This window comes from Ambystoma mexicanum, chromosome 9 (genome assembly GCF_040938575.1).
Source record: "Ambystoma mexicanum isolate Mex_15411 chromosome 9, UKY_AmexF1_1, whole genome shotgun sequence".
In the NCBI taxonomy this organism is placed as follows: domain Eukaryota; kingdom Metazoa; phylum Chordata; class Amphibia; order Caudata; family Ambystomatidae; genus Ambystoma; species Ambystoma mexicanum.
This window is the reverse complement of record NC_090931.1, coordinates 193,745,273-193,771,324: the sequence shown is the minus strand read 5'-3', so window position 1 is coordinate 193,771,324 and position 26,052 is coordinate 193,745,273. Positions and strand designations below refer to the sequence as shown.

The 26,052-nt window shown below is 46.1% G+C and overlaps 1 protein-coding gene across 3 annotated transcripts in view; it reads right to left on the bottom strand.

Annotated features, from left to right (window-relative positions):
• The window catches only part of PCSK7 (proprotein convertase subtilisin/kexin type 7), a 434,758-nt gene extending 409,018 nt beyond the window's left edge, over positions 1 to 25,740 (bottom strand). For 2 of the 3 annotated variants that reach the window (XM_069614475.1, XM_069614476.1), the window contains exons 1-2: positions 25,629 to 25,740; positions 13,636 to 13,733 (exon numbers count right to left, since the gene is read on the bottom strand). The gene's annotated coding sequence lies outside the window, so the exon portion shown is untranslated. Of the gene's footprint in view, positions 1 to 13,222; positions 13,313 to 13,635; positions 13,734 to 25,628 lie in introns of all 3 variants that reach the window. The other variant, XM_069614474.1, reaches the window with a different exon arrangement.
• Between the last annotated feature and the right edge of the window lie 312 nt (positions 25,741 to 26,052).

The following is a 26,052-nucleotide window of genomic DNA, read 5'->3' as shown; positions in this document are numbered from 1 at the left end:
ATGCGACACTGCAATGTTCTTAAGCAGACGACAATCTGGAGTATCGCTGGGTCCGTGCAACTCTTTCCTTCCCAGTAAAGCACCGGAATCATTTTGCTCCTACCCACTGCAGGTGCGGTCATGTGTACGAGTTGTATATGCACCGTACCGGAAACATAGCAACGTCGCACACAAGGGCACATCAAGCACGTGGATAATGGACCACTTAGCAACCAGGGATTTTGCAAAGGTTTGTTTAGTACATTAAGCTTCTGCCGTTTAAGGCGACACATGCACTGTCCCCTAGGGACCAGGGAGGATAAGTGCTCATCCAAACTAGCAATCGAAACATATGTTAACATATAGCGGTGCCAGCAAGATATCAATTAGGTTTTTTTGCCCTTTTTAAAAAAAATTGTTTTTCTTGATAAAAAGATAATCACTCTACGGGCAGTGGTCTTGTGGTCTTCAAACTTGTTTGGCCACAAAGCCTTCACTAAGAAAAAAGGTACCTGGCTTTGGCCCCTCTATCCACATGGACTCCAAAATGTTTATCTGGTGTAGAATGGTGCCAAATGGAGGTGTGGGTGCCAAACAACATTCTTTCAAAATCATTGCTTGCAATAACTCAAATTAATGAGGGCAAATATTTGTAAAGGCAGCATTCTGAGTTTTTTGCTACAGGGGACGTGACTAAAAGTAGCGTTGGATATTTATTTCAAAGAGTAACATAGGACATACTTTTTTTATTTTATTTTTTTTTTTTTTGCCATTTTGCATCTAACTTTATTTCTTTTGGTTTTACATTTTTTAATTTTACATAAACAACCATGAACATGAATAATCCAATAAACACACAGCCAATCAATACAATGTAAATAAGCAACATATCACAACCAATTTAAAAATAACCATCAGTGTACTAAAAATAGAACCGGTTGAAGAAGAAGAGAGGAAAAAAGGAAAGGAAAGAGAGAGAGGAAAAAAGAGAGCAAATGCAGGAGAGAAGGACTAAGAAAACTAATTACATGAACCATATAACAAATTCAATTATAAAACAACCAATGCACGTCCTATAGATAACATACACACAGTAGTGTACAAGGATGTGTATATATTGTCCCAGATCAAAGTTCTGTTTTACCCATAGGTGTCAAGAAAGCAGCCCCAGATGTCCCAAAACTTGTCAATGTCATCAGAAAGTTTGTAAATAGCTCTTTCATATGTCGAAATTGTAAGAAGCTCCTCCACCCAATCATCAATGTTGAAAGAATTACTCGATTTCCAGGACCTCAAAATGAATTTTTTAGCAACCATACATGCACGTAGCAGCCAAACCTTCTTACCAAAGTCAATTTCCTCCAGAAGAGAATCATCGCCTAAAATCAACAATGAGGCATTCATGGGGATTGCAATGTCTAAGACCAAACTTAATCTCTCACATACCTTTTCCCAGAACTGCATCGTTTTAGGACAGGACCAAATCAAGTGGCTCAGAGATCCTCTAGAACACTTACATTTCCAGCAAAGATTATTGTCCAAAAGTTGTCTCCTGAATAGTTTCTCCGGCGTCCAATAGGCCCTAAACAACAACTTTGTTTGAGAAGCTCTGAGGGACCAATCCAAACTCACCAAACGAGTGTTTCCACAGCACCTTCGCCAACACCTGAAGTTCACATCTTCCCCAAGTTCCTCCGCCCATAGAGCAGGCAATCTCGGATCGCCCTTCCGAGTAGCTTTTATGATACTATACATAGTAGAAGCAGGGTGAGATGCACCGAGGCATACAGTTAAAGCTGCCCAGGCTGGACTCTGAGCAGTAAATTGTGGCTCCTCAATACAAGCTGAAATAATAATCTTCAACTTACGATATTCGGCAAATGAGCATTCTGACATATCATACCTCTGGCCAAGCTGAGCGAACGTTAACCAGTTTTCCCCATCAAACAAATCTCCAATGTATTTGATACCAGCCACAAACCATTCCATCCAAAACAGAGTTTTGCCCTGATACATCAAGGCTGGATTATTCCATAAGGAAGCATCTGGATGTAAATATGGATCTGCACTCAAACGGGTTGAGAGTTCACACCAGCAGTCTTGTAAGAAGGAAGTAAGGGCGCTGATTTTTCTTGATTTATTCCTTCGAGTGGTTAGCAGAGCTCTCGGGTCTAATTGGGATACAGCACTGCATTCCCAAGATAAGAGGTCAAAATGCTCAGACTGTACATCTCCAGAGTCAATAACTTTGCATAAATGTCGAGTGGAAAAGGATAAATGGTAGTCTGAGAAATTAGGCAAGTTCATTCCCCCCAATTTCAATGGGAGTTGAAGTTTCCAGATTGCAAGTCTCGGAGGCTTCCCATTCCAAATAAACTTCTGCATAATCCCATTGATCTCCTTAAAGAAGTTTCCTGGTATCTTAATGGGGAGCATGCTCAGGAAGTAATTTATCCGAGGAGCCAGGTTCATCTTCAAACAGTTGATTCTGCCCCATGTCGACAACTTCAAAAGACTCCACCTCATCAAATCTGATTTTAGCATCGGAAGAATCTGAGCAAAGTTAATGGCAGGTAACTTCACTACATCTGCTCCAATCCATATGCCAAGATATTTCAACTTTTCAGCACACCACTTGAATTGAAATTGAACACATGTATGTCGTTGACACAACCCATTGATTGGAAGGATCTCAGATTTACTCCAGTTAATCTTATATCCTGATATCACGGAAAAAGAATGAATGTCTTGCATCAAATAAGAAATACCAACAGCCGGGTCTTGCAGGGCAATCAACAAATCATCAGCATATAACCAAACCAAATTATTCCGATCATTTCCAATTACCGGCTGAAGGCGTACATTCGCCCTTAAGCACACTGCTAGAGGTTACTTAGTACAAAAACTTGATTACTATCAATGCAGTCACTTGCAAGTTGGACAGTGGCATAACGGAGAGCTAGTGTGAAGGGTGGGCCTGCCTTTCAGCAGCCAGCCATCCATCCATCACTATTGGGTTCAATTTGTGCAATAACCTGTGGTTGGCTTTCTTCCAGCTTTGACCGATATACGGTACGAGGTGCTGAAAGCTAACAGCACATTGACTGCATTTGGATAAAAGGAGTAAACTGCATTGTGCCAAAATTCACCCCCCCCCCCAGGACAATTTTTTAAATTGACTCCAGTAGGCGGTCACTTTGAAGTTCATTAGTCCCTCCTGGAGGTGTATTGGGAGGTGGGCGGGCCCCTACATCCGATAGGAAAGGCTGAACCACTCAGTCATTGATGCTACAATTGTCCTCTGGAAAGTACTTTTGAGAGTGGTTCTGAGATGGTTTCCCCATAAGTTCAGCAACACATGAAAAGATCATACTCCACCTCCTCAAGAGCATCTGCTAATAATGAAACACGTCGAAATGCAGACATTAACCCTCCTCCTCCAAAGCTCCAACTTCTTCTTAAATGCTGACATTTTTGCGTTCATAGCCAATGATGCGTTTTCTTTTCTGTGCCTTGCAGGGAGAGGTTTACAAAATGTAGCTTTTCAAAGAGGTCACCATAGTAAGCTAACAGTACAAGCCAGTGTGAATCACACAGAGGCTCTTCTTTCATCTGGTCTAAACCCAGGAGAAAGCGTCTCACTTTGTTCCAGAGTTCCTAAACACAATATAAAACCTTTCCCCCTGGAGAGCAACCTGACTTGTGTGTGAACCAAAGCATCATGTTCAGCTCCCATTTCTGCACATAATGTGGCAAACAGATGGGCTCTTGTGCGGTGCATCTTAATAAAATACACAATCTTACAAAAAACGTCAGCACCTCAAGGAGTCCATTCCCCATATTGCGCACAGGCAAAGCTTCCCGGGGATCACGCAGTGCCTGTGTCCACAATATATGTGGAGCTAGTATCAACACTTTTGCTTTTAACCCAGTTCTAGCACCAGACATTGAAGGAGCACCATCCAAGCAAATACCAACACACGCTTCCCACTTTAGGCAGTGGGAAGGAAGTAGTTAACAATGTCAATGCAGTTGCTCTGCCCTGAATTGGTTTACAAAATATTTCTCCAATATTTCAAGCACAATCTCAATTCTGTACTGATAGGACAGGTCAGTGATGTGGCAGAAAAGTGTGGCGTCAGACAAAGATACTTTGCATTTCTCTGCTGCACCGTCACTAAGCATTACCCGGTTGACAGTGAGAATTGTTGGCAGAATTACTCTCAGCATCTGTAAAGGCCCCCCCCAACCCACCAGATAATGTGCTAAGAAGCTTCCAAAGCATTTGCAGGTACTGAGGTCACATTTAAGTGCATTTTGCTTGTGTGTGCCTTGTAGCTGCCATACAAACAAATCCATGTTCTTTTTTGCTAAGGTTTTGTTTCCAAAAGCGCCTTGAGTGTTGGCTTCAGGCTTGCTAACGTAGCGCCACAAACCACACACTGCAGCTTAACTTGTCAGCAACTGTGATCCATGTGAACCCAAAAAGAGACATATTTCTGGTGTCCGTTTCCACCTCTCCTTCCGCTTTTCGTTTGAGATTCCTACCATCTTTGGGCACTAGGAAACTAGCCAGTTCTACGATCTTTGGGCACTAGGAAACTATCCAGTTCTATGTGTTATTTCTGTCACAGGTTTCCCCCTTTCTCACCTGTTTTCGTTGCCTGATGACTTCTTTAGGAGGAGTCTTCTTTCGTATGGTTCAGGTCTTATACAAGCCTGCTCGGCCGTCCTCAGCTTCCAGTGTTCGTTCAGCTTCGATGTCCGGGATCAAGGGGAAACTCCAGGAGACTCAAGAAAGGGATAAGAAGCATGCAGAGGCGTTGCAAGGATTCCGGGAAGGCTGGATAAGGAGGTGGAAAGGTAGATTGGAAGAAGGGTTTCCTGGAACCAGGAAACAACAGAATAGTACAAGGAAGAGTGCGGGTCACAGCTAGCAGCAGCGTTGAGACGTGCGGGCCGCGGGGGTGTGGTCTCTTTATAGAGCACGCTGTGTAGAACGCAAGACTGGTGAGCGGCGTTCTGGGCTTACCGCCATATTGGTAGTATTATGGAGTGTAGACCCTGACGTGTCAGGGACCAGGAAGCCAAGAAAGGGCGAGTTTGATGGTTCATGACAGCATGCCTCCTCCGAAAACCTGTTCCGCCGGGTTTGCCCGGGTGTATGAGATGGAACCTTCTGAGTAACCTGGGGGTATTTAAGTTTGAGATAGGTTTCCAAGTGCATTCACTGGGGGGATATCCCTTCCATTCCACCATGTACTGGAGTTGGCCACGTCTATATCTGGAATCACAAATTCTGGAGACCTCATACTCCAGTTGATCATTTAGGAGTACTGGATTAGGCCGGAGATTAGTTCGAGAGGTCTGGACGTAGGGCTTCATTAAGGATGTATGAAAGACTGGGTGGATTTTCTTCCAGGAGTCTGGTAATTTGAGTCGAAAGGCCACTGGATTGATGATTTCCTTCATAGGGAATGGCCCATAATACCGGTGAGCCAATTTATTTGGTCGCAGATGCTGTGGCAGCAGCTTCGAGGATAGCAATACTTTATCCCCTATTGAGTAGGAAGGGCTCGGCCTTCTTTTGGAGTCCGCATACAGCTTGGTTTGGGTCCTGGCCTCCTCTAATTGTTCTTTGGCTTCTCTTTGTACATTAATGAGTGTTTCAATCCAGGAGTCGACTGTTGGAACTGGTGTAGGATGTGGAAGGACAGTAGGTAGAACCGAAGGGTGGAATCCATGGCTACAGAAAAAAGGGCTGGTCTTAAAGGCCGAGTGATCCGAGTTGTTATAAGCAAATTCAGCCACTGGTATTAAAAAGGGACCAATCGTCCTGGACCTTGGTAGAGAAGCAACAAAGATATTGTTCCAGGGTTTGGTTTACTCGCTCAGTAGCTCTATTGGTTTGGGGATGGTAGCCTGAGGAGAGGGCACGTTGAATTCCTAGTATCCGGCAAAGGTGTTTCCAGAACTGAGAAATGTATTGAGGCCCTCTGTCCGATACGATCTTGGAAGGGAGTCCATGTAGTTGGAATATGTGTTCTAGGAAAATTCCAGCAAGTTCTGACGAGGATGGCAATTTATACAGGGGTGTAAAATGAGCCATATGAGTAAACAAGTCAATGACGACCATGATGGTTGTGTATCCCCTGGAAGGCTGTAATTCCACAATGAAGTCTGTTGCTATGAATTCCCAAGGCCTTGTTGGTAGTGGGGGTAGCTGTAATAGACCCGCCGGTCTTTTGTTGTCGGGTTTGTTTTGATTACAGACAGAGCTTGCCTGAACGTACAGTTGTACGTCAGCTTTCATTCCGGGCCACCAAAATTGCCTTTGTATTAGTCGGAGGGTATTGGTAATACCACGATGTCCGGAGTAAAGGGTATCAAGAGGTTTATTATCCTTTGTTGAAGTTTTTGTGTTGGAATAACCAAGGCATTATCTTTGAACAGGTATCCATGCTTAGTCTTCAATTTCCACTGGTTCTTGTCCGAGATGTCCTTCCAGAAATCAGAGGATTGAGTTTGCATGCGGACTTCATCTAGGAGACCGATTGCCTGAGCTACAAATATTGTATGGGGAAACATCTTAAGAAATGTTCGGTCTTCAGGAGGTTCATAGTCAGGACGCCGAGACAGGGCGTCAGCGATTATATTTTGTGTTCCAGGAACATGGTGAATCTGGAACTGGTATTGGGCAAAGAAGAAGGCCTAACGGCTGTTCCTGCATTCCAGGGCCTGTAATACGGAGATTTCGATGGTCCGTGCGAACCTGGACAGGATGTTTAGCTCCTAGAAGTAAATTACACCACTCGGTGAAGGCTTGACAGATGGGTAGCAGTTCCTTTTCTAAAACCGAGTAATGAGTTTCCCTGGGGGTCAATGTCCGTGAAAGATGGGCAATAGGGTGTTCCAGTCCGTCATCGAGTTCCTGTTTCAGAACTGCTCCGATGGCATAGTTAGAGGCGTCTGTTTCCACTAGGAAGGGTCGATTTATATCAGGTTGAGCCAGGGTGGGGGCTTGTGTAAACTCGGTTTTCAAGCGTTGGAAGGCCTTCTCCTGGGCTGATGTCCAATGAAAGGGAGTATCTTTCTGCAACAAGGCAATTATCGGGAGAACAATCTCGGAGAAGGATGGTATGAATTTTCGATAGAAATTAGCTTGGCCCAGGAAAGACTGGATCTGTTTTACAGTGGTCGGAGTTGGCCAGGATAGTATGGCTTTAACCTTAGATTGATCCATTCCTATGCCGTCTGGGCTAAGGACAAATCCTAGATAGTGGACGGTGGAAACATGAAAAAAGGCACTTCTCGGGTTTTGCTAGAAGCTTGTGCTCACGTAGTCTTTGTAGTACTGCCTTAACATGTCCTTCATGCTTGAGAGGGTCCTTAGAGAATACCAGAATATCGTCCAGATAGACGATGACGAAGAGAAAAAGCATATCCGAAAACACCCGATCCATAAAGCGTTGGAAGATCGCTGGAGCATTAGCGAGTCCAAAGGGCATGACCAAGTATTCATAGTGACCAAAGGGTGTTCTGAAGGCTGTCTTCCATTCGTCTCCTTCCCTAATACGGATCAGATGGTAGGCACCCCCGAGATCCAATTTGGTGTAGATTACGGCTCCTCTTACGGCTTCCAGGATGTCTGAGATCAGGGGTAACGGATAACGATCCTTAAGGGTGCACTGATTTAGACCTCGATAAATCAAGGCAAGGTCTGAGCTCTTTGGTATCATTCTTAGGGACAAAAAATAGTGAAGCTCCGGCTGGAGATTTGGATGGGCGTATGGTTCCGTTTTCTAGGTTAGTATCTATGTATTCACGAAGGGCCCTTTTCTCAGGTTCAGACAGAATAAACATCCTTCCAAAGGGGATCAGAGCTGAAGTTTCGGTTTCAATAGCACAGTCTTCTGGCCTATGGGGTGGTAAGGCTTGAACAATAGCAGAAGAGAACACATCGCTGTACTCCTGGTAGGCTTTAGGAACCTGGACGATGTTGGAGACCGTGAGATGACCTTGCTGGGTTGTTGAACGTTCTTCCGATGGTGTTGGAGAAGGATCCAGGAGTAGAAATGAGACATGCAAAATTCAGAACCTAGGAACAAGGAACCTGCTGTCCAATTGATGAATGGATTGTGTTTTTGTAGCCAGGGCATTCCCAATACCATTGGGTAATGGGCAGATTTTATGATGTCAAACTTTATCTTCTCTCGATGATGGTTTATTGCAAGCTCAATTTCCTTGGTCTGAAGGGTTATAGGTCCAGAAGAGAGAGGCCTGCCATCAATTGCTTCTACAGGTTGCAAGATTGTCCGGGATTCGTAGGAAATATGAGGTTTAAGGACCCATTCTTGATCTATGAATATTCCCATAGCCCCACAGTCCACGAATGCCAGAATGGGGTAGGTTTCCTTCTTGGATGGTGAAGGCCTGTAAAATGACCAGAGAGTTTTGTACAGGAGAGTTCAAGGATGGTATAGATGTGGAGCCTAAGATAACATCCGATTACTCTTTCAATTTGTAATCGTTAGCTATTTATTTTGCAACAAACCGTATATCAAATTACACAATGACAGTTACATTCATATAAAATGTGGCTCTTTGAACCTAGAACATACACATCCCTCCAAACAAACTTCATTCACAACTTCTTTATGCATTCATCATATTCACAAACGATAGAAAATGATATTTTGTTTATATCACAATAACAGTGGCAGTTAAAGCATTTCTTAATTCAACACTTGATTGATTTTACAATGTGTCCATCTGTCAGCATTCAGAGGATAGAAAAACTGTTTGTCGACATGTTTCGGTTGAGTTCTTAGCGTGGGCAGTTAATTCCCTTAGTAGATTATATTCAACCTTCTTCAGGACAACAGACGTTTGCCAAATCCGCGTTGTCTCAGAGAAAGGTGGGGGTGTGAGTCAAGGAGGCCTTGGGTCTCCTCTGATTTTTTCAGTGGGTGGCGTGTCGGTTCTTTGGAATGAACCCCGACGTGGAAAGTCTCAATTAATGTGCTTCACGTCGTATGTCTCGATTAGAATGAAAGCGCTCGAGAAAATAAACGAGCTGTAGGTTCGAGCAAATTAGGGGATTCTTGTAGATGCTAGCTCCATGAGGTGAAATAGACTAACTTATTAAATTCCCTGTAATAGATCCCGGGGGGAAGAGTATCAACTGATGATAGTCAGCCACAGGTAACAGTATCACGAGGCCTGTGTTCTCCTCAGCCTGTTCGTCAATGAATAAATCTGTATACGCTCCTCTGCAGTGTGTACACTAGTGCTCGCGGCGTCTCGCCGTGTAACAACCACGCGGCCGCTCGGAATTCCGCGTGGTTGTTCATTGACGAACAGGCTGAGGAGAACACAGGCCTCGTGATACTGTTACCTGTGGCTGACTATCATCAGTTGATAGAGAAAGGACCTAGGCTAGTTAGCCTTCGGTGTGGGCCGCACACCTAAATTACCCCAATAGGGTTAAAACATTTGATTTAGATTGTAAATGACAGTAAAGCCATCTTTAATAAAGTTGCTTCAAAGTTCTTTTATATTTTATTCAAACTTGCCTTTATTTAAGGAATGGTTAAACTTCACCAATTCGTTTTGTGCTGATGCAATGGCAAAGGAAATTAACCTAGGGCTAATGCATTTCGGAAAGGTAACTTTCTTTCTTCAGAGCCAGGTTAAATTTACAAAAACATATACAAAAAAATCTTTGTTAGAACGTTTGGAAAAACATCAGATATATATGCATTCAGGAGAACAGGGTACCCACAATTGACAAACACGTACATGAAGTTTAACCATTCGTTAAATAAAGGAAAGTTTGAATAAAATAACAACTTGCAAAATAAAAGAACTTTGAAGCAACTTTATTAAAGATGGCTTTACTGTCATTTACAATATAAATCAAATGTTTTAACCCTATTGGGGTAATTTAGGTGTGCGGCCCACACCGAAGGCTAACTAGCCTAGGTCCTTTCTCCTTCAGCACACAACGTGTGTCCCACACGGTGACACAGTATAATGGGCTGCACCCTTCGAAGTAAATCTAAGAGTATACTCAACAGATACTAATTCAAACAAAACCAAAGAAACAAGCTGTGCACCCTCTCCCATTCTTCAATTCTATCATCAGTTGATACTCTTCCCCACGTGATCTATTACAGGGAATTTAATAAGTTAGTCTATTTCACCTCATGGAGCTGGCATCTACAAGAATCCCCTAATTTGCTCGAACCTACAGCTCGTTTATTTTCTCGAGCGCTTTCATTCTAATCGAGACATACGACGTGAAGCACATTGAGACTTTCCACGTCGGGATTCATTCCAAAGAACCGACACGCCACCCACTGAAAAAAATCAGAGGAGACCCAAGGCCTCTTTGCCTCACACCCCCACCTTTCTCTGAGACAACACGGATTTGGCGAACGTCTCTTGTCCTGAAGAAGGTTGAATATAATATACTAAGGGAATTAACTGCCCACGCTAAGAACTCAACCGAAACATGTCGACAAACAGTTTTTCTATCCGCTGAATGCTGACAGATGGACACATTGTAAATCAATCAAGTGTTGAATTAAGAAATGCTGTAACTGCCACTGTTATTGTGATATGAACAAAATATCATTTTCTATCGTTTGTGAATATGATGAATGCATGAAGAAGTTGTGAATGAAGTTTGTTTGGAGGGATGTGTTTGTTCTAGGTTCAAAGAGCCACATTTTATATGAATATAACTGTCATTGTGTAATTTGATATACGTTTGTTGCAAAATAAATAGCTAACGATTACAAATTGAAAGAGTAATCGGATGTTATCTCTGGTCTGGATGGTCTAATTTTCTTTAGCTTTATTGTATTACCCGATAGACCACAGACAAAAAAGCAGGCGTCCCTTATATTTTCCTCTATAGATGTGGAGCCTACATCTCTCTCGTGAAACTGAGCTCTATCTAGGATCGGGAGCTGGAGTTTCCCGAACGCCGCCGAGGGGCGATTGGACATTCCCTGACTAAATGCTTGTCTGAGGCACAGTACATGCATAAGCCAGTATGGATCCTTCGCAACCTTTCTTGGGGGGATAGGGGTACACGGAAGGCCCCTAGTTGCATGGGTTCGGGTTTGTTTGTGGGGACAGAAGGATCTTCGGATTTCGAGGAGGTCTCCAAGGGGTTCTTCTGGAGGGGTGACTTGGTCTTACTTTTCTCTGCCTTCCTTTCCTGGATGCAAAAATCAATCTGCAGACCAAAATCCATAAGTGCCTGATAAGAACTTGGACGTGTCACCCTGGCTAATTCATCCTTGATATCTTCATTTAACCCTCTTCGAAAGAGTTAAGCAAGCTTCAGATAGCCAACCCGCTTCTTTAGCCAGTTGCATGAATCGAGTCACATAAGTGAGCATGTCCTGAGAGCCTTGCTGGAAATCGAGTAAACGTTCTTGAGCACCAACGACCTGTTCTGGGCGGTCAAACATGGATTTAAGTGCTTGGATGAATCTGTCATAATCATCCAAAAGGGCATCTCCGGAATTAACTAATGGTGTGGCCCAGGCTAATGCGTTCCTGGAAAGGTGTGAAATAATAAAGCCCACTTTAGCCCTGGGGGTAGAAAAATAAGGTTTAAAGGTAAAGTGGACCAAACAAGAATCCAGGAATCCACGGAGGGTTTTTGCAGAGCCATCATATTTGTCGACAATGCCGCCCAATAGCACACTGTCCTTTGTGGCAGAGTCACAGGATAGTACCAATTGTTTTAATGTGGCGTTCTCAGCTTTCAGGTTTTGTACTTCCGTGGTTAGTTCTTGCATGCCGCGCATAAGATCCTGGAAGGTCGCCTCCATGTCTGTATCGACTTCGGTCAGGTGGCGTCTCAATTCCTTTCTCACCTGTTTTCGTTGCCCGATGACTTCTTTAGGAGGAGTCTTCTTTCGTATGGTTCGGGTCTTATACAAGCCCGCTCGGCTGTCCTCGGCTTCCAGTGTTCGTTCAGCTGCGATGTCCGGGATCAAGGGGAAACTCCAGGAGACTCAAGAAAGGGATAAGAAGCATGCGGCGGCGGTGCAAGGATTCCGGGAAGGCTGGATAAGGAGGAAAGGTAGATTGGAAGAAGGGTTTCCTGGAACCAGGAAACAACAGAATAGTACAAGGAAGAGTATGGAGCACACGTCCGGCCACAGCTAGCAGCAGCGTTGAGACGCCGGGGGTGTGGTCTCTTTATAGAGCACGCTGTGTAGAACGCGAAGACTGGTGAGCGGCGTTCTGGGCTTGCTGCCATGTTGGTAGTATTATGGAGTGTAGACCCCAACGTGTCAGGGACCAGGAGGCCCAGAAAGGGCGAGTTCGATGGTTCATGACAATTTCTGCATTTTAAAGCCCGAACACAAAAAAGACAGATTTTTTCCCAGCCATTTTTGTACTGACAAGTGCAGAATTCACATACTGACCCTCCTCCTTCCCCACCCGCTCATTAACTCGTCAATAGGGGGGGGGACCCCCGAACCCCTCCAATTTCCCTCCCCCAACACACGCATCTTACCCACATGCGCATACAGTCCAAAACACACTTCTGCCTCCTGTGATGACTCTGCTGGGTCTCACAGCGCCTGTCAGCCCCTGCACACACACTTTTGTAACAGGGGCTTGACAAGTATGATCGTTCGATTTAGAAAGACCGCTCCGAGCGGTCACAGAGCGGTCTTTCTAAATCGACACCCCCCACCCCCGAATCGGTACAGTGAAAAAGATATTTTATTCACTTAGTACCAATGATCCATCTAAAAAGGAGCCGGACTCTGAAAACATTGCAAACCCCACATGTTAATTTATGACACGCTATTTTTTAAAAACCATTTCGTTTTCAAAAATTAAAAATTAAAAATGCTGATTTAAATTGAAAAAACACCACATAAGATTTAAAATTAACCACGTGAAAAGGCTGGGGGGGCGGAAAACAAAACCATGTGAACAGCTTGGGGGGAAAATCAAACTCAGCAGTAATGGGTCAGAAATGCTGCTTGGATTAAATAAAAAAAAAAAACACCACATTGATACAAGTCTCAGAAGACTCCCTGTTCAGATCGTGAAGTTCTAGCTCAAATTTTTTGTTGAAGTGTGGTCCTGGACTAGGCCACAGGGCGGCAAAAACCACACCTGGATGCACATTGCACAGGGCCAATATAAACCTTCAGCACTTCTACTCAACCAATATTACATAGGGAGAAGAAATCCTTACTTGCCTGCGTGACTGGGTCAAGTGCTTCACTGGATTTTCTTGCGGGACACAGGCGGTTAGATTGAAACACCGACGCTTGGAGCGATGCTGCTGCAATGAAAACAGTGAAGGATACATGGGTCTACCTGAGACTTCAAAAATGAGCAGGGGTTAAAACCAGCTCTTGGGTGTTAGGCATCCGCTAGTAAGCAGGACGTAACGCTGGGAAACCAGGAGAGAGTACACGATGCACTGTAAAATGCAACTCCCACATGAGACGTGAACTTTCAGTACCGCCCCAAACTGGACATGAGAAAGGAACAGCCTCAAAAATAGGTTTGAAATCCCTGATTGTGACTCCTACTATACCTTTAAAATTACCCCACCATCACCCACAGCAAAATACAGTCGTTTTAAAAAAAAGACATTCTTACCGTCGGGAAGTCCTAATACAGATGTCAGGATTTTTATGGTGCCATTGCTGCTGGGGACTTTGCTGTCCAAGATGGGATGATTAAGCCAATTTATGTTCCTGCAATTGAAAAACTACAATAAAAAACATATTATAAATGTACCAGATTGACCGTACCAATATGTGCGCACTACACTCTGCCAGTCGGAACACATCCTCCCCTGCACACAAAAGGGACCTAGGGTGCAGGGTCCAACCAGGAAATCTCCAAAAGTTCCCTATAGGCCAGTCCACCCCAGCTGGTAGAGAGAGCAGTCAAGAGCACATACCTGAAAACGTGACTCGTACTAGACAAAACAAAATAATAGAGCGAGCGAGCGAAAAAGCATCAGCTTGTTACAGGTTACCCTGAACAGTTTTGAAGTCCAGCCTGCTGGCATTAAAATCATTCATCTACATATCTTACATAGAATATGACACAGTAGTTAACTCACTGAGCCAACTTTCGGAAACATCGAGTAATAGCCATGTAGTTTATACTGCAGTTAGGTGAAAGCGCTGACGTAGCAGCAGACTGCCGTGGCTGCCATGCCAGACACGAGGGCCCCTGGCTTCTCTGCAACATATGGTGCCACATGCAGGCCAAGGCCTGGCACCCACGGCAGGATGATATACACGAATTCCACTTTAAATCACTTCTATGGCAGCGGTGCAACCAATGTACTGTTAGTAATGCAGTGATTTTAGTATATCATGGGATGCATAGACTTGCTCTATAGTAGATGGCTCCCAGGGTAGCTCAGCAGGTTGACAGAACATTGCTGAGACTGCTGAATTTAACCAAAACAATAACAAAAAAAATATGCAACACTTGTTAAATCGATAGGGCCTTTTGCAATTACTTTAAAAAAAGAAAGTGCTATAAAATGTGTTTGGCCAAGGGATGGGTTGGGGTATTTCGGTCTCCGTTTGGCACCCATGAACCCAGTTTAATAACTGCTGTCCGCACAATGGAAGCATTTATTTGTAAACATTATTTATGAATATATAACCTGTGATAAAACACAAAGCAAGGGGCACACAAATTGTATTGGTGTGGTGCTCAGAGAGAAGAAAAAAAAAAAATGTAAAAAAAAAAAAAAAAACACATCTCAAAGAAAACTAGTGAACGCAAGTTTCAGCAGCATTTTTGAGTTTGGAAAACTTTTTTTCCTTTGAATGTGTAAAACACACATTTGAACAATAATGTGTCCAGCATGTAGAATGCCTGCTTTCAACAGTGACAACACCCCTCCCCGCCACAGTGCTGTTCATGGCCTATTGATTTCCGTGGTGTCCCTTTCAGGACAGAAAAAACAAATGGGATGAGCAAACATAGCCGGAAAAGCGCGAGTGACGGCTGGAGAAATTAGCCCTGCTTAGATTAGGTCACCGAGCCCCCAGCTTCCCTCTGCAAAGCTGGGGGCTTGATAAAGCCCGATCATGGCTGAAGCAGGCCAGGTCCCAAGATCCGGCCAGACATATGATGCCGGATCTCGGACCCGGCCAGCGCTGTCCCATGGACCAGAGGGGTGATGAGGCAGAGGGACAGCCAAAGCAGGGGGGACCGTGTTGTACGATAACCGGCTACCCCACGGCAGATTGCTGGAGAGCCCAGAAATCTTCTGTGGGGGAGCTGGATATCATACAACACTGGCAATGCATGCTTCCGTTGCCGCTCGCCTCTTCCCCCATGGCCAAGCAAGGTGGGGGCACAGAGGGAACCAGCATTGCAGTGATCCAGCCCCCCTGCTCACCTTTCCCCACGCGTTAGTCTTTGTGGGTCCAAAGGGGGAGAGGGAAGCAGAGGGACCGACAAAGGCGTGAAACGCTTGCTTCCCGGCACTCCGTCCAACTGTGGTGTGGCGGTCTGAGCCAAGAAGCGGCATCCCTTACCAGGCAATAAGACGCTGGCGTCAGCAGCAGGAAGCAACAACGCAGCGTGGACACGTAATCCAAATTCAGGAAAGAGCACGTCCATGCTGCATTTATTTTCCGCACCCTCATCACGTTGCACTGACTGAGCATGCATTGTCTCTTTTCTCGCTGTCCTGGATCACACGCCCCACAGATTGAAGACCTCTGCATACAGTATGGCTATTTTTTAGGGCTAAATACTCATGGTAATCTTGCTGGCAAGACTACATAGGAGTTTGCATTTTCACTGTATACTAGCAAACCAACATGCAGGCACCTAGTCAGTGAGACAACGCAGGTAAATCAAGTAAGTCGCAGGTAAATCAAGTAAGTCGCAGGTAAATGAAGGAAGTCGGTGCTATACAGAAATAAAGAAATATGGGAGTGGGGGTTAAGAGACATCTTGTGGCACAGACTCTGGCCGGTACAGCTCAATGCACTGCCTGGCAGCACTGAGCGATAAAGTCAGGCACATCTCCCTGCAATGTTCATAACCCCTCACCTTGTAAAGGCAGTAAAGTTACAGAAATCATACCAAGGGAACTGCATGCCGTCGTAGTGAACTCATTGATGTTATAACAGTGAAAGCCGTGTTGCGCAGATAACGGCAGCACTTGCCATTGGGCCGGCTCTCGTCGGATCCAAGATCCGGCACCAGATGTGCAGCCGGATCGCGTGATCCGACCAGAGTCAGCCGCCGCAAACCCTAAATCCATGTTCTGCGCTGGGTTACTTTGGAAAAAAAAGTAAGAAAAGAAAGCGCCTGCACAGAGTAGGGGGGCAGAGCAGCTCATTGCCGCCATGAGCTCTCTGATGGCTCCACCCGCCTACGTGTACGCAGCAGGACTTTGCTTTTCCTGCAGCTGTGACCTGTATCAAACTAACTTCCTCTGGTGACCCCGTGCAGGGTGCACAGGGTCACCAGAGGAAGTTACAGTCCTCAGCCACGACTCAGTTTACTTATACAATGTTTGTCGGATACATGGACCCGGATTATTCATGCAATGTTTGTCGCATACTTGTATCCAACAAACATGGCATTTAAAAAAAAATACACAGGTAGCCGTCAAACATTGCATGAATAAATAAATACCCCCATTATCATTAAAACTATCCCACACGATGCAGACACCCAACTGCTTTCAGAGGGGAACTGCAGGAGCTGTGCCGGGTGTGGTTCAAGTAAAAGAAAACGTTGCTTATGGAGAACAGAAATCAGCAGGTTTTAAGAATGAGGTTGCAGGACAATCCCTCGATTTAAACCAGGATTTCCCCACAGATTATTTGCTCTTTCACCATTAGCTAGAGTAATTGCTCCTTTAAATGATTCTTTAACAGTATGCTTAAAATAATCCTCTGTATGAGCTCAGATCACAGTGTAGACTAACATTGCTGTTGGTAGTTTAGGTGCACAGATGGATGTTACGGTTTGCTCCCTTGTGCGGGTCAGACTGGGCCGTAAAATTGTCTCTGGCACCAATGAAAAAGTGGCCCATAGTTGTAAAAAGCAATTCATTCCTTTTCTGACCATGTTTGAATAGTACCCAAGGGGGAAGCTTTTTTTTATAAAATGGGATGCAAATTGTGCATTTTAAAGAATATTTACTCAGCAACACTGGTGAGTGGAAGACCCTGGGACCGCTTTGGGCCCTTCTTCAAATAATTATTAACCCCCAGCTGCCTGTCCCCCCCGACCAGCTTCCCGTGTTTTTTCCGCCTCCTCTCGCCCCCCGCGATTGTCCACCTGATAGACAAATCTGAAATCCCCAGGGCAGCCCTCTGCCCGGCAGCCCCTTCAGCTAAGGGCCCCAAGGCAAAGGGCGGCTCCAAGAGGTGTTGGGCAGGTGTCAGCAGGGGAAGCCAAGGAAGCCAGCAGCTAACAGACACCAACAAAAACTGTAAGTGTGGCAAGGTTGGGGTGTAGAGCAGTTACTCTACACCAGAAAGCCCCTGCCACTCTACCTTACCTTCCCATAGCATAGACTGCCATAGACTTAGCCCATGCATACTTAGAAGGTTGTGTGACCACCAGCCGGATATCAACCATGACAGTGTTTAAAATGCTGCCTATACTGCATCCTAACATACTAGTCAATGTTAACAAGTGTCACACCTGGAGGGAATTGTGGACGCTGGCCTGCGTCGCATCTAGTTAGGTTGTGAATATCGACTTCTGCCTACTTGGATAGAATTAGGAAGGCTTAGCATACACCACACTTGATAGAACTCCAATTGAAATGTTAGAAATGTGAATGTTGGCATGCGCCGCAGTTAGAATTCCTAGCACTGCCTCCCATCTAGATGGGATTGGGAGTATTAGCAAGCAGCATACTCAGATGAAACTGTAAATGTTGGCATGTGCAATACTTAAGAAGACGTAATTCCTAACTTGGGCCTGCGTCGCATCTAGACAGAATTGTGAACGTTAGCATAGGCCACACCTAGATGGAACTTCAATGTTAGCATGTGCCACACTTCGAATTAAGAACATTAGCCTGCGGCGTATCTAGACACTATTGTGAATATTAGTATGTCCCACACTTAGAATTGTGAACATAAGACTGTGCAGTATCTAGATAATATTGTGAAGATTAGGGAGTGCCATACTGGGACTGAATTATGTAGGCCAGCAAGTGCCACACTTAGACAGAACTGTGAATGCTTGCATGTTAAATGTCACATAACCCACTAACCAATATAAACTCAAACTCTCTGAATACTTAAAAAAAAAAAGAAAAAAAATAACAACCATCTCTCGCACAGCAAGCTGCACGCTCTTCACCACACTGCAACAACACATAAGTCGCACCAACAGCACACGCGGACTGACACTGATCCAATACTCGCACCAAAGCTCAGCACCCAGTGTCTACCGAGTTGAAGCTGCCAACAGTACACCACTCCTCTCACTATCCTACTCCCTCTCCACCTTACTAACCCATCCCACCTTCTCATTTACAGATCCTCCAGAGCGCCTGGGGACCAATTCCATTGGTACATGCGGTATATAAGTACCGTTAACATAACACTGGTCAAAACTATTATTCGCATAGTGAAGTAAGTGCCATGGAAGTGGAATTGATATATAGTTTGGAAAAGAAGCAGCATGAAAGAAATTGCGCCATTTTAAACATTTCCTTTGATCGGAGGTCAACTGCCAGCTCCACCCCCCCAAACTCCGCTTCTTTGGGCACCGCCCCTTCAACTCCACCCCTACCCCGGCCCTTGTGTGACCCCCCCACCAAATTTTTTCAATTTCCACCACTGGATAAGGCCGAATCTGCCCTGAAATTCCCTTGGCATGTGCGGCGCGGCCATCAACCACTTCTGTTTGGGGGTGGCTGAAGCCGAGGATAGGGATACCAGCCAAGAAGACACACAAAGATGCACTGTCGGTGCAACTAAAATCAAAATAGGAAAAACAAACCCATCAGTGTTTTGTTCTCCCTGTTCCCCTCCCTTGCTGCGCTGTGAAACACATGTGTATGAGCTCGATGTAAATAAAAATATCATTAAATATACCTGGCACTAGGGGCGTGGCTACGAGGGCCATGTAGGAGGACGTGATCTGGAGGAGCTCCCGAGATCCTGTAATGATCCGGGCGAAAAAGTGCATAATGATGGGCCGACGACCGCTGAAAATACACATGTCGGTGTGTGAATGATCGGGCCACGCGTGGTGAACTCCTGGATGGTGCAGGAAGAACGGCGGCAGAGATCTGTGCGGAAAAGGTAAGGAGCGCCGGAGACGAAAGAAACAAAATGGCCAACCAATGTCCAGAACAAAGGAAGGAGCAGGCCGCACGGTGACCGAGCGAAAGGGGCGTACTGAGTGCACATTCGTCATTTGTGCAAAATACAGGTCCTCTGGGTCATGTCGACTAGAACGATGAAGCCGAAGGCGAAACAGCCTACCTTAGATGACTTCGCTAAGACGTCCCCGGGGCAAGACAATACCAAGAGCAGGGACAAGCCGCCTGCAAGCGGCATGACGACTTCGGGCGCTAGCCAAGAAGTCCTAGCTGCGATTGCGGACCTAAGGGCGGCCTGGGAATCTAAACTCGAACTAGCTGAACTTAAACTCGAACTGAAAACGGCACTGGACCTCAAGGTCGGAGAGGTGCTGGAGGACGTTAAATCTACTCCGACAGGATGTCAGGGCCTTGGCGGAGCGCACCGAGTCCCTTGAGAAGGAAGTTAGCCCGAATACTGCGGATTGCGCCTCCCACAAGGACGAATTGCATGCCCTGATACAAAGAGTGGGCAACTTGGAGAGCAGAGCGGAGGAGGCGGAAGGACGAGCCCGACGAAACATCCGCATCGTGGGCCTGCCGGAGGGATTGGAGGGCCATGATCCCACGGAATTCATTGAATCCATGCTACTGCAAGAGATACCCAGAGGAGCCCTATCCCAAGGATTTGCAGTGGAAAGGGCACATAGAGCTCTAACAAGGAGGCCGCCGCCGGCGAACCCGCCTAGGCCAGTGATAGCCAAAATTCTTAATTACCGAGATCGGGAGAGGATATTGGAACACTTTCGTAAGGGAGGAACGATTACACGAGGAGTGGCAAACATCACGGCTTACCCGGACTATACCCTGTCTGTGCAGCGTAGCCGAATGAACTTTGGGACGGTAAAGCGGAGATTGAGAGAGGCGGGCCACAAATATATGTTACTGTATCCGGCAAAACTGAAAGTCATTCATAAACACAAAACTTTGTTTTTTGAGACCCCGGAGGATGCCATGGGATGGCTCGATGCGCAAGGATGTCCCCAGGAGTCAGAGGTTCGGACGGAGAAAGAGCATGGAAGAGATAAGTAATGCACGAAGAAGGTGCCACAAAATGGCGCGGCACGTGGGACTTGAATATAGTCGTTTGGGCAGCCTTCAGTAGAGAAGGTCAGACTATTGCACTAAATGTTACAAGCACTGTAGTTATTATTGAATTAACGGGAGCCTTACAGAGCGGTTCTCTTTACCCCACAACAATCTTAGTTAAGTGGCCATTAGGGCGACTTCACCCTACTGAGCTCTGTGCATTGTTTGGTGCTTGCAGGGCTAGATGTGGGGGTGCCCGAGTTCCGAGAATGGAGCTGGGCAGCAGTTGGGGTGTGTGATGTTGGGGAAGGGACGGGTGGTAAGTTGGGAATTTGCCGTGTACATAGTTATGGGGAGTTTGAGCTGGTACGAGAAGCTACAAGCAAAGATGGAGAGCTGTATCTGTATCACGTGGGCAAAGGGGAGTCGCTACACGGAAGGCAAGAAGACACTCATGAGCCATGGGGGACCTTAAGATCATAACATGAAATGTCAGGGGACTCAGTTACTTAAAGAGAAACAAAGTCATGATGTACTTGAAAAGACAGAAGATTGATATTGCGTTGTTGCAGTAAACACATTTGACCCAGCAAAAATTGGAACTGGTGGGGAAGAAGTGGAGAGGTACTGTAGTAGGCTCTTCGTATCTGCCTACGCTAGGAGAGTGCTGGTCTGGGTAGCACCGCACGTTCCGCTCCAACTTACACAAGAGGTGGTGGACATGGGGGGGGGGGGGAGGTTGGTCATATTAAAGGCTTTGGTAGAGAATAGAGAGGTGTGCATTATAAATACGTATGCCCCCAACCAAAACACTGCAACGTATTTTAGAACCCTGTGTACTCATCTGGGCGCGTGTATGGGAGGAGCGGTTATCTGGGGAGGGGATTTCAACTGCGTGCTCAACCTAAAAGGCAGACAGATCTGATGGGAAGATTGATAGGCCCACCCCAGCGGCCAGGGTATTGCAGACATTACTAGATGACTTTGGGCTGGCGGATGTTTGGAGACTGAAACACCCTAATAAAACACAGTACTCGCACTACTCAGCTCCGCAGCACCTGCACACGAGGCTGGATTACTTTTTTTCCACGCCAGATGTGGTGATAGAGACCACCCAAATAGACTATAGAGCGAGGGTCCTGTCGGACCACTCGCCTCTGGTGCTGAGCTGGCAGTACTGCCGACCCAGGGCGCGGATACCGACATGGCGCCTCCGGGCAGAGCCGCTCTGAGACCCAGTCTTCAGGGAAGATATCAGGGATGCGATCACACAGTACTTTGAGGTAAACACAGGCAGCGTAGATTCAGCGTGTACGCTCTGGGAAGCCTTTAAGGTGGTATTGCGGGGTGCTGCGATTGCTAAGTCAAAAGGCCTACAGGGTGGGGTCCTAACGGAACTAGAGGAAGCGGAAGAGAAACTGGAGCGCGAAAGCAACAGGGCGGGAGGGGATGCAGAACTTGTACTCGAGTTGCAGCAGAGGTGCGCAGAGCTTTGGGAAAGGCTCTGCAACCTTAACTACAAGAAGTATGTCGAGAGGCAACATGCAGGTGGGGATAAAACTGGCCGCTTGTTGGCGTGGTTATATAAGAGCGAAACCCCCAGGCCCCCGGTTAGGACAATAACTAGAGAAGACGGGGAGGTGGTTGACACCCAGGAGGGAGTCAACGATGCATTCTTGGACTATTATAGGACATTATATGAGGACAGAGGAGGGGACAATCAGGATGAGATTAGAGAAACTCTAAGAGACATGGAATTACCTAAGATTAGTGCTGAAGAAAGGGAGGAGCTGGACGCACCGATTACCTTAGAGGAATTGGATGAGGTGGTGAAGCAGCTGCCCACCTGCAAGACCCCGGGCGCGGACGGATTCCCTGAAGAGTTTTACAAAACATATAAAAGTGGAAGTACTCCCCCCCGATGCTAGAGATGCTTAATGAGTCTTTTGAGATGGGTCGGCTACCGGAACCGCTCAGAGAAGCATTAATTGTGCCGCTCCCTAAGCCCAACAAGCCAGGGCATAGCTGCAGCTCCTATAGGCCGTTGTCAATGTTGAACCAGGATAGCAAGATCTTGACGGCGGTCCTGGCCAATAGGCTGCAGAGGGTTATTAGCAAACTGATACACCCGGACCAGACAGGTTATGTCCCCAACAGAAATATAACCCACAACCACAGGCGACTCCACCGGGTGATCGAAGAGGGAAACAGGAGCGAGGGGGAAATGGCGGTGGTGTCCCTAGATGCAGTCAAAGCTTTTGACTCAGTGAGGTGGCCATGGTTGCTGGCGGCCCTGGAAGAATACGGGATGGGGCCGGGTTATGTTAGGTGGGCAAAATTACTATACAGTGAACCATTGGCCAGAGTACGCACAGGATCGGTGATATCTGAGAGGTGGCAACTCAGTAGAAGCACCAGACAAGGGTGCCCCTGGTCCCCGATGTTATACATTCTAGCCCTGGAGCCCCTGGCAGTGTACCTCAGACAACAATATGACATGGTCGGTATTGAGGTAGGGGGGAGAGAAACACCTAATATCCTTGTATACTGACGATTTACTACTATATTTGAAATATCCGGAAGAAAATCTTCATTATATTCTAGAGGTTATGGAAAAGTATGCAGAACTGTCCGGCATAGCGGTAAACCCCCAAAAATCGAGCATGTTCCCATTGGGGAGCTACATAGGAGCCCCTCAGGAACGGTTGCCAGTGTTGTCCGTACCTTGGGCGTCTGATTCCTTCCGCTACCTCGGAATAGATGTGTATCATACGGTGGAGGGGGAACACTTACATAACACCGAGGTGGCTGTGAAAAAAATCCGAACAAATATGAAGTTTTGTGAGAAGCTGCCGCTGGCGATGATGGGACGGGGGGCGATGCTCAAAATGGTGGTCCTGCCCAGGCTGTTACATTTCTTCAGTAATATACCATACTTGATACCCAAACAGTTTTTTGTCAAATTGAACAGCATGTGCAGGGACTTCCTCTGGCATGGCACTCGCAATAGAGTGTCGCTATGGAAGCTACAGAACTTCCATGATAGAGGGGGCATTAAGCTGCCGAATTTTGAGGCCTATTATGTAGCTAGTCAGTTGCAATATGTAACCAAATGGCTCTCTGATGAAGTAACTCCTGAGTCTAGGCTGTTTGGGCAGGACTGCACCCCGTTTTACCTAAATGAGATTATCTGGGTGCCTAGACTCGAAATGAAAGAAAGCCCGGGTATGCTGTTGCTTGGGTGGAAGATGTGGCACAGAGTATGCCAACTGATGGAGAACCCGTGCCCGTGTTCCCCACAGGTGCCGCTAGTCACCTTAGCTGGGGGAGACAACCAACTCAGAATGATAATTAGGACCTATTGGGAATCGGTTGGGCTGGTCACGTTGGGAGATGTATGGCAAGAAGGGATTATCAAAGATTTTGAAGAACTGGGAGAAGAGACAGGTTTGCATAGAGGCCAATATGTCACGTATCTTAGGCTAGTGCAGACTATTTGGAAAACCTGGCCAGAGACTGTACTGGCGGAGGAGCCAGACGTCCTAATGGAAACAATATATGACATATCAGAAGGAGGGCACGAGATCTCTAGACTGTACGAGATGGTGATGACCCGGGTGTGGAAGGATTTGACTCATTTGAGGCTGGACTGGGAAGCGGAGGTGGGGGCACAGATGACCGATGGAATGTGGGAACGTGCTATAGGATACCACAAGAAGGTGTCCAGAAACGCCAGATTGCAGCAGATACAGTTATACATAACGCATAGAGCCTATATGACCCCGAAGAGAATATCTAAGTTTGTAAACGCAGAAAGACAAGCATGCCCAAAATGCGATGAAGAAGATACTGATATGACACACATGTTCTGGTCTTGCCCAGTGATTGAAGCCTTTTGGGGGGAAGTGGCACGGAAACTAGCAGATAAAGGGGTCACGCTCAACATAGATACGGCCTGGGCCTGCCTGTTGGGAGGATTTCCCAGACCACGGAATACTAAACATCTTGGGAAACTGAGGGACCTGGCATGTGTGCTTGCTAAAAGAAGGATTGCCATGGGCTGAAAGCAGAGCCACAAGCCACGGGTTGAGGTATGGTGGCGGGACTTGCAAAAATGGGTGGCGGCTGAAACGGTTGTGTGGCAGGAGGCATGTACCAAGTGCGGGGAAGAAGAAGTGGGTAACCTGATGGCTTGGAGAATGTTAATAACAGGACTGTTTGGCACAGTAGTGTATTCTGCAGCTTCGGAAGGAAGCGATACCCAGCCACACGCAGCGGATACAGAACGAGAAACGCAAACAAGCTCTTGAGGGAGGGAGGATTTGGGGAGCAGTAACATGCGTTAATTGATGTTCACGAGTCTGTTGTAAATAATGCTGCAAGTTTGGTTTGTATTGTTTATTTGTTTTAAAAAAAATATATATATACCTGGCACTTCTCCGAGGTGACTAAGCACATCATAAATACGCAATAAAAAATAAATACCTGCCCGTGCACGGCGTGGAGCGCTCCTGCCTCCGCGATCCTCCTCCTAAGCACGTGGACGTCCCACGTGAAAACGTCATGACAACGTAACAGATACACTTTATTAAGCCGTAAAGGCATTTCAGAAAGTATGGGCAAACTTTCAAACAAACACACAATGCTAGCGGGTCTCATAGGGACTTTAAACGTGTGATTGATAATGAAAGCAATACAAGGCCTCCGTTTAGCCTTCTCTTCCACACATTGCAAAGGGCTAAATGAACAATCCCCTTCCCAGGGAATGCCAAATCGTGCCCACCCCCCTCCCCCAGGAGAAATAAATAACTGAACAGTTATACTGGAAATTCATACCCATATGCGTCTGTCTGCATAAGACACATATCCCCATCTGCTGCACATACCAAATCCTCCAACCCCCTCCCTCCAGCGGAGAGGATAACTGTTGGCTGACTGTATACTGGTACAGTGTTAGTCCCATTGGGACGGGAGGAAGGCACTGTGCCCGCCCAGCCCCATTCCATAAAACACTCTCGCACATCTGCATGCGAAAACCGCAAAACGAACTGAATCCACTTGTACTTTTAGTAAATCTCAACCCCCAAAATACACAATACCCCCTCCACAATATTGCCTCACCCCAATCCGCCTGTACTTTAAGTAAATCTCATCCGATGCACATTAAAAACCACTAAAATACACAGAAATACCCCCTCCCCAATATTGACAATCAACATAAGATCATTTTAAGACTTACCAGAAACCAAATAACAAACTATACGAAATGTACTATGCAAAGGAGGAATCGCTCTCGTAGTTCCTGCAAAAAATGATGACGTGAACGTTGAATCCCACGTGATGAAGAGGACTTTGAAACCCACATGATGCAGAGCTGCCCACGTAATGAAGTGAACGTTTAAACCCACGTGACACAGAGCAGCCCACGTGATGAAGTGGAGGCGGATTGTTACTAATGACAGTTTCTCGAATGGGAACTAGAAAACTAACCTTTACGAAACGCTCATGTCTTGTTTTCAGGCAGCATCAGGTGAGTGCATGCGATCCAGCTCTTGTAGTGAATTTTATATGCATTTCTTTTAGCATCCATCAATTTAGACGTTCTTATCCCTTTGTTGTTATATTGTTAGAGGATCCGTTTTGCAACCTCTAGGAATGCACGT